Source organism: Schistocerca americana, chromosome 5 (genome assembly GCF_021461395.2).
Source record: "Schistocerca americana isolate TAMUIC-IGC-003095 chromosome 5, iqSchAmer2.1, whole genome shotgun sequence".
In the NCBI taxonomy this organism is placed as follows: Eukaryota; Metazoa; Arthropoda; class Insecta; order Orthoptera; family Acrididae; genus Schistocerca; species Schistocerca americana.
In genome coordinates this window covers 218672304-218686377 of record NC_060123.1, presented here as the reverse complement: position 1 = coordinate 218686377, position 14074 = coordinate 218672304, and positions in this window count along the sequence as shown.

Below are 14074 nucleotides of genomic sequence, written 5' to 3'. Positions count from 1 at the left end.
TAAGGCAGTAGATGACACAGAGTGTATGGAAATCTCTGCGTTTGTCTGCACGCAGCCAGGACAATTTTGCATATGCTGATGAAATGTGATCAAAAAGTCGAACGTCACAGATATATCGGACGTAGGCATTCATCACCAGTTCTGGACGTCGCGAATTTTCCTGAGAGAGGCCTTGTAGGATAATATCACTGTAGTCAATGATTGGGAGTATAAGCGTTTGTACTAATTTCTTTTTCAGATCGAAAGGGAAGAGTTTTTTATATTTTTGTAGGACATGAAGGGATGCTGATGCTTTTTTGCACACTGCAGTTACATGCTCTGTCCAATTTAGATTTTCATCTATTATAACTCCCAAACTCTTTGCTGAGGGAGAGAAGTTAATATTTGTTCCATTTAGGATAAGAGATGGTACGGATTCCCGATGTTTTGGGCTAATGAGCTTAGAGTGACCAACAAGTACCGCTTGGGTTTTAGATGGGTTTAGTTTTAGACCTATGTCCTGTACCCGTTTTGACAGTGCATCGATGTCAGTATTGAAATTTTCAATAGCTTTCTTGAGACAACAATGTAGATAAACAAGAGGAATATATGTTCATTGAGATCAAATCCCTTAACAGAAAGTGCTTAATATGTGTCCTTTACAAACGTGCTAAAGTAGGCGGGTTCGCCTGCTTCGAAACTGCCCTCTCTAGTCTCGAATCGTCATATGAACATGTAATTATAGCAGGTGACACTAACATTAATTTTCTGCGCAATAGTCCTTCCACTGGGAAATTCAAGAGAATGCTTTCTTCCTCAAATATGACGCTACTTCAGCTGGCACCTACTCATCACACGACTACCAGTCACACTTTCATAGATATATTCGCAACGAAATCTCCAAACAGAATAATCCGTACCTCTCAAATATCTGCGCCCGGCATGTCTGCCCATGACATCATTTTCGTGACGTATTCACTGGAATGTCCTAGAAAGAAACAAAAACTGTCTACATACCGAGACCTCAAACGCATAAATTTTCCTGAACTCGAAAGTGAGGCACAAGAAATAGTTTGGGCGATGACCTCTACTCCCCTCACGGACATAAACGACAAACTCCAGGATTTCACTAGCAAAATTACTCAACTATATGATAAATATGCTCCAATAAAGACCAGAAAAGTAAAAAGGCAACCTGCACCTTGGCTGACTGAAGAACAAAAAGAGCTCATGAATCTCAGAGACGCTGCACATCGAGCATACAAGATACACCCTACACCTGAAAATCATACTGTTTACAAGCAGAAACGAAACAAAGTCAGTCAAGCGGTGAGAAACGCTAAGCTCAGGCATGCCTGTACATTAGCTGACAATAGATGTAGACCAGCTATCCTGTGGAAAAATATCCGCAGTCTCGGTTTAGGCAAAATAAAAGTTGCAGAAAATCCCATGGTCCCAGCTGAAGAACTAAACAGTTTCTTCACATTACCTACAACTACAATTGAACTGCAAAAAAAAAAACAGAGAATCATTGATTACTTCATGGGGATGAATGACTGTAGCAAAGAAAAATTCTATCTACAGCACGTCACTTGCAGTACTGTCAAGAAAGCCATAATGCGGATTAGATCAGCATCTACTGGACATGATGGCATCACCATCCAGATGGTAAAACTTATTATTGACCAACTACTGCCCTCTATAACAAACATTTTCAACGATTCATTAATCACAAGTGTTTTCCCTGAGGCCTGGAAACTGGGACAAATTAAGCCACTGCCTAAAAAGGACATCGCCACAGCACCCTCTGACTACCGCCCCATCTGCCTTCTTCCTGCACTATCAAAGGCCTTAGAATATATAGTTCATGACCAGCTCACCAACTACCTAACTACTAACAACCTACTAGACGAATACCAATCTGGTTTCCGTAAACATCGAAGCACAACATCCGCACTGATAAAGGTGACAGATGACCTGAAACTTGCCATGGACAGACAAGAAGCGACTATCATTTGCTTCTTAGATTTCAGCAAAGCATTTGATACTGTCGACTTCGACATCTTACTAGCCAAACTTAGCGGTCTAAATTTCTCACCAAGTGCAGTGCAATGGTTTCGCTCATACATGACGTCTCGTCAGCAATGCGTCCTGTCTGGGAATATAAAATCACAATGGCGGCAGGTAGTGTCAGGCGTTCCCCAAGGCTCAGTATTAGGTCCTATACTCTTCTCTCTGTATGTCAATGATGTGTCATCGGTTCTGACCTATTGCAAATATCATATGTATGCTGATGACCTTCAGTTGTATCTAAGTGCGAAACCAAGCAATCTCAAGAAAGCTATTGAAAATTTCAATACTGACATCGATGCACTGTCAAAACGGGCACAGGACATAGGTCTAAAACTAAACCCATCTAAAACCCAAGCGGTACTTGTTGGTCACTCTAAGCTCATTAGCCCAAAACATCGGGAATCCGTACCATCTCTTATCCTAAATGGAACAAATATTAACTTCTCTCCCTCAGCAAAGAGTTTGGGAGTTATAATAGATGAAAATCTAAATTGGACAGAGCATGTAACTGCAGTGTGCAAAAAAGCATCAGCATCCCTTCATGTCCTACAAAAATATAAAAAACTCTTCCCTTTCGATCTGAAAAAGAAATTAGTACAAACGCTTATACTCCCAATCATTGACTACAGTGATATTATCCTACAAGGCCTCTCTCAGGAAAATTCGCGACGTCCAGAACTGGTGATGAATGCCTACGTCCGATATATCTGTGACGTTCGACTTCTTGATCACATTTCATCAGCATATGCAAAATTGTCCTGGCTGCGTGCAGACAAACGCAGAGATTTCCATACACTCTGTGTCATCTACTGCCTTATAAATGTACACTGTCCCTCATATCTCTCCTCGTCCCTAACGCTCATGTCGGAACAACATGGCAGAAACACACGTTCCCATTATAATAAAATCCTCTCTGTTCCACTGCATCGCTCAGTCACCTTCTCCAAGTCCTTTACAGTAGCAGGAACCCGACTATGGAATAACCTCCCTCGTTATGTTAGAGAACTTAAAAACATGTCCGGCTTCAAAAAACAGTTAATGACGTATCTACTTAAGCAACAGTAATGCCTTCCTCTGTACATGAATGCACTTCACCTCATTACTTCCCTCTTTCCCCCTCCTTAAATCTCCCTTCCCCAAAACTCGCTACACTAGTAAACACCTACTTTACACACCAAGATATTAATGTACATCTGCACAAATCTTCATTACTATTGCCAATTTTTCTCATGTTTATCATTATTATTTGATTTTTTACTGTTATTATTATTGCTTTTATCATGACCTGTATGTATAGCACCTGTTGTAAAATACTGCCAGCATTTACTTTATTAGGTCTTAGTCATGTTTATCATTATTATTTGACTTTTTTTTACTGTTATTATTATTGCTTTTATCGTAATCCGTATGTACAGCACCTGTTGTAAAATACTGCCAGCATTTACTTTATTAGGTCTTAGTCATGTTTATCATTATTATTTGACTTTTTTTTACTGTTATTATTATTGCTTTTATCATAATCTGTATGTATAGCACCTGTTGTAGAAATACTGCCGCATTTACTTTATTAGGTCTTAGTCACTACTCTTTATTCATATTGTCACTAGAGTAATCTAATTTTCTCATTTAAACTATTGTCATGAGGTAACTCTGATGTGTGAAATACTGCATGTGTGGAACACTTGTCCGATGTAAGAGAGGGCCTGATGGCCCTAATCTGATCAGGTTAAATAAATAAAAATAAATAAATAATCCATTTTGAGGTTACCTCTTGTCAGAACAGATATAGCGAAAGGCAGACCAGACATGCGTTGCGCTATCGACCAACAGTGCGACTTACGAGTGACGATTATAATGAGTTGGCACCAGCGTTTACGCTCTTTTTGCTGTACGCTGGAAGCAACAAGATGGATCGTGTTTTGCGGAAATGTGATGTGAAATGCGTTTTCCGACCTCCATCTAATATCAGGGTCATTTTGGGTTCCATTTAAGATGACCTTGGTTTGTGTAAGGTGGGTGTCTATCGTGTTTTTGTAGTCACACATTGGTCAGACTACTGGGACTGTGGAGGACCGTTGTACTGAGAATAAGCGCCAGACATGCTTTCGAGCAGATCGGCTATTGCAAAACGTTGTCTGGGCCCTGGTTACCTTATGTAATGTAACAACACAAAGATTCTGGCATGCACTTTCAGCTATTGGGATGGTATTATTAAGGAAGCAGGTGAAATTAAATTAGCAAGTAAACTTGTAAATAAAGATGGAGATTTTTGTTTAAATTCTGCGTAGAATACTGCTCTCTCTCCTTTGTCAAAAAACAGAGGGACAGAGTTAACGCTACCTCATCCGTTGTTTAGTTGTTAGTAATTTTCACTACCGGTAACTTCAGGTGTCAGTCATCTTTGGTTATGTGGTACCGCTAGTGTTTGCAGAGTGTGTGTGTGTGTGTGTGTGTGTGTGTGTGTGTGTGTGTGTGTGCATCGAAGTTTTAAATTTTCCTGCACAAGGCTTACCTGCTGCAGTTTTTCCTTGAATATGACAGAGTGGTCGCATGTTGAAATATAGGCGGTTGTCCACGACTTCAGCCGGCTGCACTCACTTCAGTTATTTGAACAAAACTTCGGCGGTTTTTCAGGGATACTTTCTGAGATTTCTGGCGTAAGGGACCAATGGTCTCCGGTGGTAATAACGCAATTATGATTTATTTGGTTGCTTGTCACAACTACTTTTGTTTCTGTAAAAATACTTACACAACAGCGGTGAAGCCTATAGTAATCAATCACCAAAATATACAACACAAAACACGAGTGATGCAAAATCTTCAGACGAAACACGTACATTGTGATGTAAAACCATATACGTGTACGTATCGTGCAGCGCTTCATCAGTAAACTTATTTATACTGTCGTTCATTATCGCACAACCAGCACTGCTGCCTTAAACCCAAGAGAAAATCGAGCAGTGTTGAATGTAAATTCAAGGGCAGACTGTAGTGGGGGCATACTACAGTCAGCACCAAGCACCGCTAATGGATGAAACAAGTTTGTTTCCAAACAAAACACAAAGTGCATACCGTCGACATTTGCACTGTTGTACGAGTATTTTCAGAGCAGTACAAGTGCAAAGATACACAGGGATAAGAAATTAAATGGGATTCAATTACTGTGTAACAAGTCATCGAAAATCAGAGGTCCCTTATACTAAAATACTCAGAGAAATACCCATGAACAAATTCCGAAGTTTTATAGTTCGTCTCACCATGTAAATGAGAGTGGAAGCAAAACAACGCATGATTAACGAAACAAGGAGGACAGACTGCACAGGCAAAGAGAGAATACCCGGCGAAAAGGAGCTTACTTGGATCAATCGCAGGTAAACTAGAGAAAGAAATATCTGACAACGTGCGTCTGGACGATGGCAGTTCACAGATGTAAATCATGAACTATGGAAGAACGGAAGGGACTAGTCGATGATTTTAAGAAGTGATGTTACAGAAGACTGCTGAAAATTAAGTGGACTAATAAGATAACAAATAAGGACATTCTCTACAGAATCGGCAAGGAAATTAGAAGGAAGCAAGATGACAGGACATTTGTTGAGGTGTCATGTAATAACTTCCAAGGAATTAGAATCCAATAATTGTAGTGAAAGTCAGAGTATGGAATTTATACAACGAATAATTTAGGATGTTGGGTGTAAGCGATACTCTAGAGAAGATAGAGACTCGAATAGATAGGATAAAAAATTTAGGGCAATGTGTGTAACTGCCACTAAGACACTAGAATATGAGAGGAGAATGTGGTGGGTGTATCAAGTTACACTTAGTAGTTGACTCAAAAAAATTATACACTGAGAAATTTTTAAATGGAATACAGAAAATTTACTCCAAGTGTACAAAGACTCATTAGAAGTAATGCAGCAAGAAATAAAGTTCTGCTCTCAATGTTCATAAGGACGAGGCACTTTTACTAAGTGCGAACGATGGTGTCGTAGCGAAGAGGCTCCAAGTGCAAGTGGATGAGTGGCTGCTACCGACCGTCATATACCACAGCGGCAGAGCTGCTAGAGGCGTGGCTCAGCAGGCATGCTCCATTGGGTCCATCGAATCCCGCACGACCACTATCGGTATCTGACGGAAACTTGCAATTCTGTTGCCAAGTGTGATGCCCACGGGGCAGTATCAATACGTGACACCACAAATAGGGTGTGTGACCAGTACAGATGGCAATGCACTCTCTGCAATGTGCTCCCACGCTTGCCTCACAGTAGGTAAGCAGTTGTGGTAGGGCGTTTCATTCCTCCACCAGCGTAATTGGATGGTCTTTGGTATATGCGTATGTGCAGCAGTACGTCTACCTAACGCATCCCACTTGGGGTTGGTGAGATTTAAGTTGGGGGAATGGGCAGGTCAGTCCATTTGCTGAACATCCTACGTTCCAAGAGATCCTCCATCTATGCTGTTCGATACAGTCATGTGTTATCATCCACAAAAATGTCCGCCCCGGTACTACCACGGTGGCCGTGCAGTTCTAAGCGCTCAGTCCGGAACCGTGCGACTGCTACAGTCACAGGTTCGAATCCTGCCTCGGGCATGGATGTGTGTGATGTCCTTAGGTTGGTTAGGTTTAAGTAGTTCTAAGTTCTACGGGACTGATAACCTCAGATGTTAAGTCCCATAGTGCTCAGAGCCATTTAAAGAAGCCGGCATGGTAGCTCAGTGTGTTCGGTCAGAGGCTTAGCTACCCTCTGTAATAAAAGAAAAACCGAGTTAATGGATCAATGACGAACTTAAACGAGTGTCTTACGACGTCAGCCCCGAGCAGATGCAACGAACGAAAACGAACTAAATGAGTGGTCAGCGCGCCAGAGTGTCAATCCTAAGGGCCCGGGTTCGATTCCCGAAGTGGCGTCAAATCGAATGACTTGCTCCTGGCGAACGGTCTACCCGACGGGAGACCCTAGTCACACGACATTTTTTTTATGCACAAAAATGAAGTCAGAACGCACTCCTGAAAAGAAGCAAGTGGGTAAGGAATACACGGTCACAATAACTTTGCCCAGTGGATGTACAGTGTTCAAAGATTTGGAGGCATTTACCCCCACGCTACATTACGCCTCCCCACACCATAACACCTATACGACCTAAAGTTGGTACCACGCTACGATAGATGTCTAAGTTGTAGCGGCGACTATGTAGAGAAGCAGATGGAAGGTGTAGCTAATGTAACAAAAAAAATTATTGTGGTTTCTGTTTCGCGACTAATCGGAAGTTGAAAAGATAGCTCTCGTATCTATGCTCCAACTTGCCACTGACCCCTTTCCATACCTTTCAGTATTTCATGCTGAAACAAAATTCTCAACTTCGTTTAAAGAACCCTACTGAGGGAAAATATTCTGTATCAAAATTTTACTTTATTTGGGCGAACTTCCTGACAGAATGTCACTGCTCCTATGAAATTATCAAATGTCAGGGGAACATGACATCAGCTTAAGTAGGAATTTTACTGGTGAGCTTAGTTGCGAATATCTTATCACAGAAATCCTTTTCACACTAAATCCACCCGCTTTGTCGTGAACGGGAATACACCATTAGAGTGCCCTCGACGCAGAAGCGCTCGCGGCGCCGATAAGCAGTATCTGTATCTGCGCCAAACAAGAGCGCTCTCTGTTCGCCAGTGATAACCTGTTTTGTTACGTAAGTAACCCACACAAGAGAGGAATCCGCCCAGTTACCATCGTCTCTACGCTGTGTGGAACTGTACAAAATTCACACAATCCAAAAGACGATCGATCGATGAGTGAAAATTACGAGTTGGTATCCCAGTAACACAACCACTGTTTTATTTTGGAGAAACTATCATCATCATCATCCTCATCATCGGCAGCACCAGCAGCAGACAGCAGCTCTTTGACATTCACTACTGAATAAATAATTACAGATTCCAGTTGTATAAACCGATGTTAGTCGTACGTTTTTCCTAAAATTGTCCGCTCACCTTCAGTCAACTTGTTGGCGCTATCGATTTTATTCCTTGAATTAAAGCAAAGCTTATCCATTATCGATACCGCCCGCATCCATGAGAGTATATTTTTTTTTAAACTTCTGTCCGCTGACTGATTCGATACGGTCCGACACGAATTTCTCTCCTGTGCCAACCTCTTCTTCATAGAGTAGCACTTGCAAGATACGTCCTCAATTATTTGTTCGATGTATTCATATCTGTGTCTTCCTCTGCAGTTTTTATCCTCTACAGCTCCCTCCAGTAACATAGAAGTTATTCCTTAATGTCTTAACAGATGTCCTATCATCCTGTCCGTTCTTCTTTTCAGTGTTTTCCCTATGTTCCTTTCCTCGCTTATTCTACGGAGAACCTCATTACTTACCTTACCAGCCCACCTAATTTTCAAAATTCTTCAGTAGCACCCATCTGAAATGCTTCGATTCTCTACTGTTCCGATTTTTTCCACAGTCCTTGACTGACTGCCATACCAAATTGTGTTTCAGATGTACATTCTCAGGAATTTCCTCCTCAGATTTGGACCTATGTTTGATATAGGCCAGGGATGCCCTTTTTGCCAGTATTAATCTGCTTTTTATGTCTTCTTTGTTACGTCCGTCATACAGTTTTTGCTGCCGAGATAGTAGAATTCCTTAACTTCGTCTGCTTCGTTATCACCAATTCTAATGGTGATCACTAAGTTTTTCGCTGTTCCCATTTATGCTTTTTCTCATTATTTTCGTTATTCTTCGATTTACTTTCTGTACTCGTTATACTGTTCATTCCATTTAACAGAGTCTGTAATTGTTCATTTTCGCTCAGAATAACAATGTCGCCAGGGAATCTTTTTACCTCTAATTTTAATGCCGGTCTCGCACCTTTTTTTTAGTTCTGTCATCGCTTCTTCGATGAATAGATTGAACAGTAGGAGCGAAAGACTTCACTCCGGCCTTACACCCATTCTAATCAGAGCACTTACTTCTTGGTTTTCCAGTATTATTGTTCCATCTTGGTTCTTGTACATGCTATATACTAACGGCCTTCCGCTACAGCTTACTCTATTTTCTCAGAATTTCGGAAATCTCGCATCATTTTACATTACTGAACGCTTTTTCCAGGTCGACAAACCATATGAAAGTGTCTCGATTTCTTTCCAACCTTACTTTCATTATCAACTGCGATGTCACAAGCACCTCTCTGGTGCCTTTTTCTTTCCTAAAGCCAAACTCATCGTCGTCTAACAGCACCGCAATTTTCTTTTCCATTCTTCTGTATATTACTCTGTCAACAATTTGGATGCATGATTTTTTTTACTCGTTTGGGTTCGCTGCGTCGTTTATGTCATATAAGGACAGTATTGTGTTATGAGACCAAACACGCTGCTGTGTTTGAGTATATTAAGGATGGCAATCACACCGTAATAGGCCTATTGTAATAAACAATATAATCAAACACAGCAGCGTATTTGGTCTCATATCATAATGTACTTGGATGCAAGAGCTGTTAAGCTGATTGTGCGATAATTCTCGCAGTCACCTATGAAATATTTTTTAATTATCACGAACTACACTCAGGGAAATGTACTGTTCAAAGAAGACCCTGACCGAAAGCTGCCAAACTGAATTACAGTATTCTTACATGAGATGCGTAGACGAAAATTTCATTCTTACGCGAGCTTATTTTCAATGTTTTCAGTACAGAGAAAAGCCATTCCTATTGATTAAGAATAACCTCAGTACACGATGGTTGTTGGATTTGTCCACCATTACTGGAGATTTCTAAGTGAAAGTGTCCAGAATATACCCAGAGGACGTTTACGACCAGCTTATCAACATCTTTCCGACTTCGAGAAAGGTCGAACCACTGCCGTGAGCGACACTGGATATCATAAGCACAGCCCGAACAAGAAACAAGTGCCACACGCCTTGTCAATGACTATGATACAAATTGCTGCCCGAAAGTAAATGTAGGTTCATCACAACCAGTTTCTAACTTTGCGAAGACAATCGGATACAATGGACATTTGGAGTCGACTGCCCTGCAAAAGGGATTCCTTAAGGCATATAAAGTTATGTGTCATCATTGCGCGAAACGACATATTTTTTGGTGTCATCAGTCGTCTGACTGGTTTGATGCCGCTTGCTACGAATTCCCATCCTGCGCTAAACTCTATATCTCAGAGTACCATTTGCATCCTACATCCTCAATTATTTGGTGGATGTATTCATGTTTCTGTCCTTTCCCACAGTTCTTGCTCTCTACAGCTCCCACTACTCCCATGGACGTTATTCTCTAATATTGTAACTCATGTCCTGTCATGTCACCCCTTCTTCTTGTAACTCTTCCTCATATGTTCTCCTCTTCGCCGATTCTGCGGAGATCCGCTTCATTCTTTATTTTATCAGCCCACCTAATTCTCCACATACTTCAGTAGCACCACATTTCAAACACTTCGATTCTTTTCTGATCTGGCTTGCCCACCGTCCATGTTTCACTACCATACAATGCTGTGCTCGAGACGTACATTCTCATAAATTTCTTTCTCAAATTAAAGCGTATGTTTGATGCGAGCAAAATTCTCTTGGCCAGTAATGCCGTCTTCGCCTGTGCTAGAGTGGTTTTTGTGCCCTCCTTGCTTCGGTCGCAATAGATGACTTTGCTTCCAAGATAGCAGAATTACTTGGTCTACTTTGTGGGCACCAATTTTAATGTTAAGTTTCTAGCTATTCTCGTTTCTGCTACGTCACATAACCTTTGTCTTTTTGCGGTTTACTCTCAATCCATGTTCTGTGCTCATTAGAGTGTTCATTCTGTTCAACAGATCCTGTAATTCTTCTTCACTTTCACTGAGGATAGCAATATCGACAGCGAATCATAATCTTGATATCGCTCCATCTCGAGTCTTAATTCCACTCTTGAACTTTCATTTATTTCTATCATTGCTTCTTCGATGCATAGTTTCAACAGTAAAGACGAAAGACTACATTCCTCCCCAGCCTCATTGTTTCCTCTTGTTTTTTGCACATGTTATACATATATTAGCCGTTTTTCCCTATACCTTACTCCTATTTTTTTCAGAATTTTGGACATTTGCACCATTTTACATTGTCGAACGCTTTTTGTAGGTCGACGAATCCTATGATAGTATCATGATTTTTGTTTAGTCTTGTTCCATTATCAAGCGCAACGTCGGAACAGTCGGTATGGAGCCTTTACCTTCCCTAAAGCCAAACTGATAGTCGTCTAAAAGAATCTCAATTTTCTTTCCATTCGACTGTATATTATTCTTGTCAGCAGTTTGGATGCCTGAGCTCTTAAGCTGATTGTCTGATAGTTTTCGTAATTACTTGCCCTTGCTGTCTTCGGAAAAGTGTGGATGATATGTTCTCGAAAGACTGATAGCACGTCGCCAGTCTCATAATTCTACATACCACTTCCCCCAATAACTTGATAAGTTCCGATGGAAGTATCTGATGTCAAGCCTTCAAGAGCTCTTTTCAATTCCGTCTGTAACACTGGAACGCCTGTGTCCTGTGACTCCAGTTTCATCTTCTATCCTCATTAAGTCCTTCTCTGTTCAAATGACAGAAGCCGTCGAGAGCATTGATGGTCCAACAGGGCTTTCACACGACTGTGTAGAGGGTGTCTTGTTGCCGGCATTTGAATAGCCGCCCGTGAGTCTACGCCACTTTCCAGAGAAGTCACGCGTGAGTGCGAGACGTTCAAATTGTTAAATTTATTTTGTAGCAAGCAAAATGTTAAATGGTTGAAAGTATTCAGCCTGATTCACAGCCTGCTGAGGAATCTCTTATCTCGACGCAGAATTTCGTTGAAAGCGCTGCAAAATCAGGTATGTGACCACTGACACCAGAACCGTTGTACTACTGAAGCGGCACGTCCAGCTTGCATGTAAATTCTCTGAAAGAACCATCCCTCCTCTCCGGTGGTCACAATTTGACCCCTTTCAAACTCGCTCAGTTGACTGAGTGCGTCTCCGTGGCGTGGTTGCCTGATTGATTCAAACGTTTGCACCACACCATGCCTTCTGGCTGCGAGCAATCTCTATTAAAGGATAGCAATACCAGTACGCTGTCGAGGTTAGCGTACGACGTAAAAACCTATATGAGTACATCTACTATCCCCCTGGCGGCGTATGATGTAATCGGATCAAAATCGACGTCATCTTTCCAGGAGCACTAATTTTTCTTTCCAGCAGAGCAGAAAAATGTAAGTTAATACAGATGAGTAGGAAAAACAAACCCGTAATGCTCGAATATAGCTGCAGTTTGCTGCTTGACACAGTCAAATCAAATACGTACCTAGGTGTACCACCGGAAAGCAGTATGACATGTAACGAGCATTTAAGGATTGTAGTAGGGAAAGCGAATAGCCGATTTCGATGTATTGGAAGAATGTTAGGAATGTGCGATTCATCTACGAAGGTGACGGCATGAAGGACGCCAGTGTGGTCCTTTAGTGAGTATTGATCATATACTTTGGGCTCTGCACCAGGACACATTGAAGGACGACATCGAAGCAGTTCTGAAACGGTCTGCTATACTTTTTAACGGGTATGTTCGAATAACACGTCAGAACCTTACGGAGACGTTTCGGGAATCGCTATAGGGAAGACGACGTTCTTATCCAGAAAAAAAAATATCGAGAAAATTTATAGAACAGGAATTTGAAGCTGAATGCAGAACGATTATGCAGCGCAATGACCACAAAGATAAGATAATAGAAATTAGGGCTCGTACGGAAGCATATAGAGTGGGAATAATGCGACTAGTAGCGGTAAAGGGTACCCCTGCCACACACTATATGGTGGCTGGCGGAGATTTATGTAGATGTAGATGAAACTGTAACTTGTAACATGATAAAGTGTTATTGTAATTCTTGTTAAAATAGGCCTTTGATGAAAATTGGTCCTAACTGGATTGGCACAAAAAAATGGTTCAAATGGCTCTGAGCACTATGGGACTCAACTGCTGAGGTCATTAGTCCCCTAGAACTTAGAACTAGTTAAACCTAACTAACCTAAGGACATCACAAACATCCATGCCCGAGGCAGGATTCGAACCTGCGACCGTAGCGGTCTTGCGGTTCCAGACTGCAGCGCCTTTAACCGCACGGCCACTTCGGCCGGCCGCGCACTGAGGGTTCCGTATAAATTTAGTAGAAAATTGAAATGGTTCAAATGGCTCTGAGCTCTATGGGACTTAACGTCTAAGGTCATCAGTCCCCTGTAACTTAGAACTACTTAAACCTAATTAACCCAAGGACATCACACACATCCATGCCCGAGGCAGGAGTCGAACCCGCGACCGTAGCGGCGCGCGGTTCCAGACTGTCTACATCTACATCTACATCTACATTGATACTCCGCAAGCCACCCAACGGTGTGTGGCGGAGGGCACTTTACGTGCCACTGTCATTACCTCCCTTTCCTGTTCCAGTCGCGTATGGTTCGCGGGAAGAACGACTGTCTGAAAGCCTCCGTGCGCGCTCTAATCTCTCTAATTTTACATTCGTGATCTCCTCGGGAAGTATAAGTAGGGGGAAGCAATATATTCGATACCTCATCCAGAAACGCACCCTCTCGAAACCTGGCGAGCAAGCTACACCGCGATGCAGAGCGCCTCTCTTGCAGAGTCTGCCACTTGAGTTTATTAAACATCTCCGTAACGCTATCACGGTTACCAAATAACCCAGTGACGAAACGCGCCGCTCTTCTTTGGATCTTCTCTATCTCCTCCGTCAACCCGACCTGGTACGGATCCCACACTGATGAGCAATACTCAAGTATAGGTCGAACGAGTGTTTTGTAAGCCACCTCCTTTGTTGATGGACTACATTTTCTAAGCACTCTCCCAATGAATCTCAACCCGGTACCCGCCTTACCAACAATTAGTTTTATATGATCATTCCACTTCAAATCGTTCCGTACGCATACTCCCAGATATTTTACAGAAGTAACTGCTACCAGTGTTTGTTCCGCTATCATATAATCATACAATAAAGGAT